Genomic DNA, 8,267 nt, shown 5'->3' on the forward strand with positions numbered 1-8,267 from the left:
GAGAGAGAAAATGGAAAAGAAATGTAAAAAGCAATGTGATGTTGATATGAGATGCTTCTTCGGTGACGCAGAAAAGCAGTGGAGTGGAATAACTATACATCTCTCTCACTTTCTTTTTCTTTTTCTTCTGAATAGTGGAATACATCTCTTATGTACTCTCTTTACTTTCAGTTTTTTAACACATATTCAAATTAAATTACACTAACCATTCGATGCGGGTCTTCCCATTCAGAATACAAACATATTAACCATAATCTTATTCAGTACCCTTACTATTAAATACAAGACAAAATATCAATTTGTCAAATTATTCCTATTAACAGGCGGCGGGTCTATTATACTACTAATAGGGGTTCTTGTTCTTGAGTTTTTTTATCATTATATTTCTTTTTATTTATTTATTTTCATAAATATTTTATTTTGAAAATTATTTCTTTAAATGTCCTATTTTTTTTTCTCTTTTAAAAGTAAGAGGTAATCTCTTGGGAAACCGATCTAAATACAAATTTTTTTAAACTCAATAGAAGATTGTTTTTTGAGGAAGCGACTTATAACGAGTACTAATTTTTTCTTTAATATCTTAATATTTGTTTATTATTAGAGTTATTAATTTAATTATTTAAAAAATAAAACACTAATAATAAATTAAAATAAAGTACATTAATAAATTATAAATAAATATTATATTTTAATTATTATTATTATAATAAATATTTATTATAATTATAGTTAAAAACTATTAAAATTAAAATGATTAAATTATATTATAAATTTCAAAAAAATAAATAAATTAAATGATAATCAAAATTAAATAATAATAACAATTAAATAAAAATAAATTTATATTAATAACATGAAAATTAAACAAAATACATTAAATTAATGATAAAAATACATTATATTTAAATATATTACTTCCTCGACCATTATTATATGAATTTAATATATTAATAAATAATTAGAATAAATAATACATTTAATAAATAATAATAATAATAATAATAATAATAATAATAATAATAATAATAATAATTTGCTACTTACCAAATTGTACAATTTGTGATTAGTTAATTTGCTAAAATTAATTTGATACTTACTGAATTTGCTATTTACCAAATCGGACAATTATGATTAATCAATTTGTTACCAAATTGTACAATTGATTAAATTTTTCATTAATTTTCTCATTAAATATGATTTGGTAAATTAATTAATTTTTTCATTAATTTATAAATTGATTTAATATCAAAAAAATTGATTCATGTGATTGGTAAATTAAATCTGCATTACCTTGTTTGTTTTGTCACATTTATTCAACCACATTAATTTTGATATATATATTTTGCCACATTACCAATCACACGAATAATTTTTTTTAATATATTAAGATAAAATCAGGTAATATATTGTATACTAATGTCTTGTTAACTTATCTCAAAAGATAAAATCAAATTAAATATATTCATTTTTCAAAGATATTTTAAATATATATATATATATATATATATATATATATATATTGATTAGATTAGGTATATTTTTTACTTTTATTACTTTTTCCAATCACACGAATAATTTTTTTTATATTAAATCAATTTACTAAATCATATTTAATGACAAAATTAATTTTAGCAATTTGTGATATATCATTAATTTAACCATCAAATGAGAAAATTAATTTATTGTATAATTTGGTAAGTAATAAATTGATTAATTGCAAATTGTCCAATTTGTTAAGTAGCAAATTGATTAATCACATATAGTATAATTTGGTAAGTAGAAAATTATTATTATTATTTATTATTATTATTATTGTTATTTATTAATGTATTATTTATTATTATTATTATTAAAATATTAAAATATAACAAAAAATTATTATTACTCAGTTAGAAGTCGTTTCCCCAGAAAGCGACCTTCTATTGAGTTTCAAAAAATTCGTCTTTAAACGGTCGCTTCCCAAGAGAACGACTTCCTACTTTTAAAAAAAGTAGGACATTTGGAAAAATAGTTTTCAAACTAGGGCATTTGGAGAAATAAATAAATAAAAATGGATATATTGATAAAAAAAATCCTTGTTCTTACATGAAAACAATTTTTTTTATCATAATATTATTATTTTTAGGAGAAATTGTATTTACTATTTTAGATATCTCTTCAAATAATATTTACGTCTTTTTTAATTTTTTAAATGCATTTATCTTCATTCTATTTGTTAAAAAAATTATGTAAAATATTTTTTTTTTCTGTGACACTTACATCTCTAATTTTTTTTTATAAAAAATACACTCGAATATATACTATAATTATGCTATTAAAAACATAAAGATATCTTTTAAATTGTAAATATTAGATGTATGGATGTTGTCAATTGTACCTCTACAATTTAAAAAAAAACAACAACAGTCGTATCATTTAATAAATGACATGAATAGATATAAATGTAACAAAATAATTTGATATAGTTTTTTTGTTATTATTGAATACAAGGTAGGTGGGTGTATTGTGAAAACTAAAGGAGAGTAAATGTCTTATATAAAGAACTAAGAAATATCAATGCAATTTCCCTTTATTTTATTTTAAGTCCCCATATAATTTTATAGTTCTAGATCCACTACCACCGCCCAAATTTTCTTTTTTTTACTTAATACAGTCACACACAATGACACAAAGTTAAAATTACATTTTTTATTTTATTTTATGTTTTCACATTTTTACCATTCTCCCACTACACATCATCTCTCAAACTTTACTATTCACTCTTGTTGTCCTTACGGACTTATATTTTCTCATAACACCATCATCAATCATTTTTTTTCTCTTCTTCTTAATATTTCATTTTTTACATTTAAAGTTTAAATTTTTTACTTTAACATCAAAATATTAAAAAATTATTGAAAATTTTCAGAATATAAAATCTTGTAGAGGATAATTGTAGTTTGTAGAAACACTCATTTATTTTGTGTTTGTTTAGTTATTATAATTATGTATTTTATAAGAAATTTTTTTTTCTTTGGTCCAAATATATATACTATTTTATAGTTCCATCAAAGAAAATTTATTGATGTGCCACTAGTATTAACTAATGGTATTTTTCTACTGTAACAAATACAAAGTTTAACTAATGCTTTAGAGATAGTGTAGATAGTAATAATTGAATGATAATAGATAGAAAGTTGATTTGGTGGTTAAAGAGAGACAAATAAACGATAATTTTTTTTTGAATAATGCAAGATTACGATTTATTTTCTTCGGAATAAATTAATCGTGAAAAATTCATTCTAAAAAGAAGAAGAAGTGTTTAATACTCTCTTGAGATATAATATAATAATTTCTATATTTTGATATCTAAGTTTGACATCTCTTGTTATAATTTTTGTTATTACTTTTGTCTCAAATTATAAATTACTTTGATTATTTCATTTAAATTAAGAAACATAGTTAGTTCTGTACGGGAAAGAGAAATTGTGAGTAAAGTTACAAAATTATCCTTTATTAATAGCATAAGAAAAATAAATTAATAGAATTAGAATAAGAATGAATAAATAGCTAATGGCATAATATATAAAGAAATATTAATTTTTCATTAATACTGTTATACACCATATAATTTGGAACAATTTAATTTTTTTAAATGATTTAAAAATTTGGACAGAGTGTAATATTTAATAAATATTAAATTTGTTGATATTAGTACCTAAAAAAACTACTTAGACTTTGTTCGGGAGTTTGAAGGAGATGATAATTTAAGAGGAGGGGAGTAAAAGAAAAAATAAAAAAAATATTCATATTTTATTTAAAAATAATAAATAAATATTTATAATTAATATATTTTTAATATTAAGTGTATTAGAACAACATATGTTAAATTTGAATAATTTACCAAAACCCTTAGAATTTCTCCTCGATGCAATTTTTGAGTTATCTAAATTAGAAAATTTAGTATTATTAAAAAAACACCCCAAAACTTATTCCAAAACCATCTACTCTTCCCACTTCGTCCGTCCTTTTTTTTTAAACTCTCTCGTCCCTTCTAAAACTCTAAAAAAAACTCTAATTATTATGTTTCAAAAATATTAATTTATTTAGTGAAGTAAGTAAGAAGAAATAACACTTTTTTTTTATAGACAAATGTTACAACTAGATAGATTTTATAAGTTTTCAAATTTGAATATGAGATATACTGCTTAAAATTTCTTCAACGTCTTTTAACCAGCCAATTAAACTACTTTCACATAACTAACTCATCTTAATAGTTTTTTTTTTTTGTATTCGTTGATGAAATTTTCAATAGTCATAAAAGTAAGTATCTATTAGAGATGTTTTAGTACAATTTGTGGTAATGGGGTGGGAGATATATGTGGTGGTGGTGGTGGTGGTTGTAGGGTTCTTTCCCTCTCTTCTTGCACATAAATCTTTACCATTCTATGAGACCTTTGACTTTTTTTTTCTCTCTCTCTCTCTCTCTCTTTTTTTCTTTTTCTTTTTCTGTTTTGACTAGTTAGATTTTTGTATAACAAAAATATAAATACATTTTAAAATTAGTTTTATAAATAATAATAAGTAATTAGTTAAAGGAGGTGAAATTTGTTAATAGAATAGATTAAATTTTATAACTTTTTGTGTGGATAATTCATACCATTGAGCTACACTTATTAATAAAATTAAAGAAAATCATATTTTAAAAAAATTATTTAATTCGATCTAATCTATATCCACTAGTATGAGTGTCGGTACAAGTACCTTAGTACCTATATATATATATTGAGAAAAAATCTCTCTCAAATGTTTCAATGATAACAAAATTATTTCGAAGATTATGATAATAGATGCTATCTAACATGTGCTCTTGAGTGTATCAAATTTAGGAATTAGGTTTCTCACATCCTTGACCAAATGAATTGTATTTTACACCTTTTAACATATCCTTTACATTAGAGAATAAACAAGTGGAGGATGAAATTGTAACATGTAAGACATATGATATACAATACTTAAGAAATGATGAATTCATGTCAAAAAATTAAAAGAAGATGAATCTATGTTACTGAAGCATAACGATGAATTCATAACATAGGATAAACTAAACAGAAGAAATGATGAACTTTTATTTCTATTCATCCTCATACATAGGAAAATGAGTAAAAGTACCAAAGTACAAAAATGTGTTGTCCTTCACAAAAAAGCAAGACCCTATAGTTCTTGGAAAAGGAAAAAGCCAAAAGCACAAGTCATGTCATAATTCGTGGAATCTCAATCCTCCCATCTGAGGACAGACCAGAAACTCATCCTCCTAAGCTTTTGTCTTACAATGACAGATTGATGACACTTTGGTAAATAAAAGAAAAGACCATGGACAATTAACCATGATTCCAACATATACTTTGTATTTTTCTTCATAATTGAAGCTTCATCACCTCTATAAAAGGAAATGAACTAATCCATATTCAACACACAACAACTCATACAAAAGAGAAGTACTAAAAGCTAAGAAGAGCTATCTCATCCTTTCATAATACTTTCTATTTTTCTTAACTATATTTTGAAGGTATCATCTTAGAAAGTTTATTAGAGAAAAAGAATCATACACTTATTACTACTATCAAAATGTTTATATCCTCAAGTTATTATAAACTTGGTGATAGCTGTAAATCAAGAAGAAATAAATTGTAAGCCTGGTGAGGCTAAAAACAAACACAGAGAAAAAGAGTCTCGTTAGAGGACAAATCATTTTGAACTATAGTGAAACTCACAAGTTAGTGAATAACTAGACGTAATCCATTTTGAGTGAATTAGTATAAATTTGTGTGTGTCTTTTCTATACTCTTTACAAGTTATTTGTCTAAAACTCATTTTAGTTACAAACGTTTATCCTCCTAACTTTACATTTTATTCTCTCTTAGAGGATACAATTTTAAAAGGATCATAAGAAAATTTTAAAAATACAATATCTCTATTCAACCCATTTCTAATAATATTTTAACTACTTCAAAATATATATATGACATAATAATATGTGTTATTATTATGATTTTATAATTTTAATTACCTCATATTTTAAAAAAATTAAAATTTTAATTAATTGGTATGATGTATCTCGTTTTTATATAAGTTTTGAAGGATACCATATGTCTTGTATTTGGCCGAGGCTTAATCCGATGATAACCTAAAACCCAATATCACATATATTTTGCTGCCCTTGTATCTCCAAAACCTAATCCCAAAGGGTAGAAAAGAATGAGGCGATATAGTGAAAAATTATAAATTAAAATGCAATTTTAATCTCTCAATTTACTAAATTCGTAATTTTAACTTCTATTTTTCTTGGTAGTTTTGATTTCTTAATTTTTAAAATTGTTGGCATTTGGTCTTCCTTGTTAGATTTAATTTGAAATTGGTGATGTGACAATCATTTTATTAATGTGCATATGATGATGTGACAAATTATGGTGATGTGAAATTTAAATTTAATAATATCCTTTTAAATTTTTTTAATTTCTTTTTACCTTAAAAATTTTGGAAAAAAAAATCAGTTTTTCTTAACAATTATTATTTTTTAAATATTTGAAAGAAAAAAAAATCATTTTTTTTTGTTTCGAAAACTTTGAAAAAAAATAAAATATTCACAAAAAATGCATTACTTTTATTATTTCAAAGTAAAGAATTTTTTGTGAATAAGAACTTTTCTTACATATAAATTTTTTTGTAAAATTTATTTATTTTTAATTAAAAAGACAGTGATTGTAAAAAAAAAATTAATTTTTTAATATTTAGAAATTTTATAGTAAAAAAATGAATTTCTCAACTATTTATTTATTTAGTTTTTAAAAAATTATTAAAGTGGTATTATTTAATTTAAAATAAATTTAAATTCTTAATCACTATTATTTCCCACGTTATCATGTACACATCACTAAAATGATTGACAGATTATCAAATTGAAATTCAAATTAAGATGAAGGAACCAAATATCAACAATTTTAAAAATTAATGGATTAAAATTATAAAAAAATAAAATAAAAATAAAAAAAAGAGAAATCAAAATCGCAAATTTGATAAAACGAAGTGTTTACATTCTAACCAAAATTACATAAAATAATTCATAACTTGGAGAATTTGTGGATATGAAAATACCTAGGTCTTAGTTATCGTGATTCCTAATTTGCAAAGACAGAAAACAAAACAAAAAAACTCTTATTAAACATTTAAAAGGATTAAATACAAATACAAATTTAAATATAAAAATATTATGAAGGCTTAATTAATATATATAGCCATATCAACTGAGAATGTCAGAATGAAATGGATGATTAATGCTGTTAGATTAAAATGTGTGGCTGAAATTTAAAGGCTACTCAAGTGACTCATGTGCCAATCACATGCCATTTTCTCTTTCAATTTGAAGTTGTCTTCCCCCAACCATTCTGTGTATTCTTTCCATCATTCTCCTTCTACCTTCTCTCCCTCCCTCCCTCCCTCTCGCTATTACGGCCCCGTTGACTTGCAAAATCGTTCAATCCAGTGTTTTTCAGACACTTGAGTGTCTCAACTCGCCTCCACAATTGCTGGTGAAGAGGATCGCGGCTGGATCTTCCTTCTTCCTCACTAAAACATTGTGCGTTCCTATCATGGTTGTGCTACAAGAAGAAACAACCCAAACCATGCATTCTCAGCTCAATATCTCGATTTCAATAACAATTAATTCAATTGAAATTTTTTTATCATTTGAAATTGAGCCAAGTGTTGCAACAATACATCTCTCATATTAATCATTTAGAAAAACTTTCATCAAATTTTATAAATGATTTATATTTTTTGATTTTCTCTAAGATAATTTAAACACACGTACAATTTTAAAACAAAGGTAATAAAGGTTTATCCACATAATGATTGTCTTTAACTTATTTCACATGTAAAGTAGTTTGGACAGTCAACTTGTTTCGATTATATCTTAACATTTTATGACAACAATTCAAAAAAATAATTCAAACTTACAGGACTGCATGCATAATTTAGTACATATTAAATACTAATGATGCAAATGAATGTAACTTAAATGACCAGATTGAGAAAAATAAATTTAAAAAACCTAAGAGAAATTTGAGTTATACTTAAAAGACTAAAAATGTATTTTTACTTAAAAATTAAAGCCAGACAAAATTGTTTTGTGATTTATTTGAGACACTATTTTGTAACCCTAGTCTTTTATATATATATATATATATATATATATATATATATATATATATATATATATGACTTTTTAT

This window comes from Cicer arietinum, chromosome 5 (genome assembly GCF_000331145.2).
Source record: "Cicer arietinum cultivar CDC Frontier isolate Library 1 chromosome 5, Cicar.CDCFrontier_v2.0, whole genome shotgun sequence".
In the NCBI taxonomy this organism is placed as follows: Eukaryota; Viridiplantae; Streptophyta; class Magnoliopsida; order Fabales; family Fabaceae; genus Cicer; species Cicer arietinum.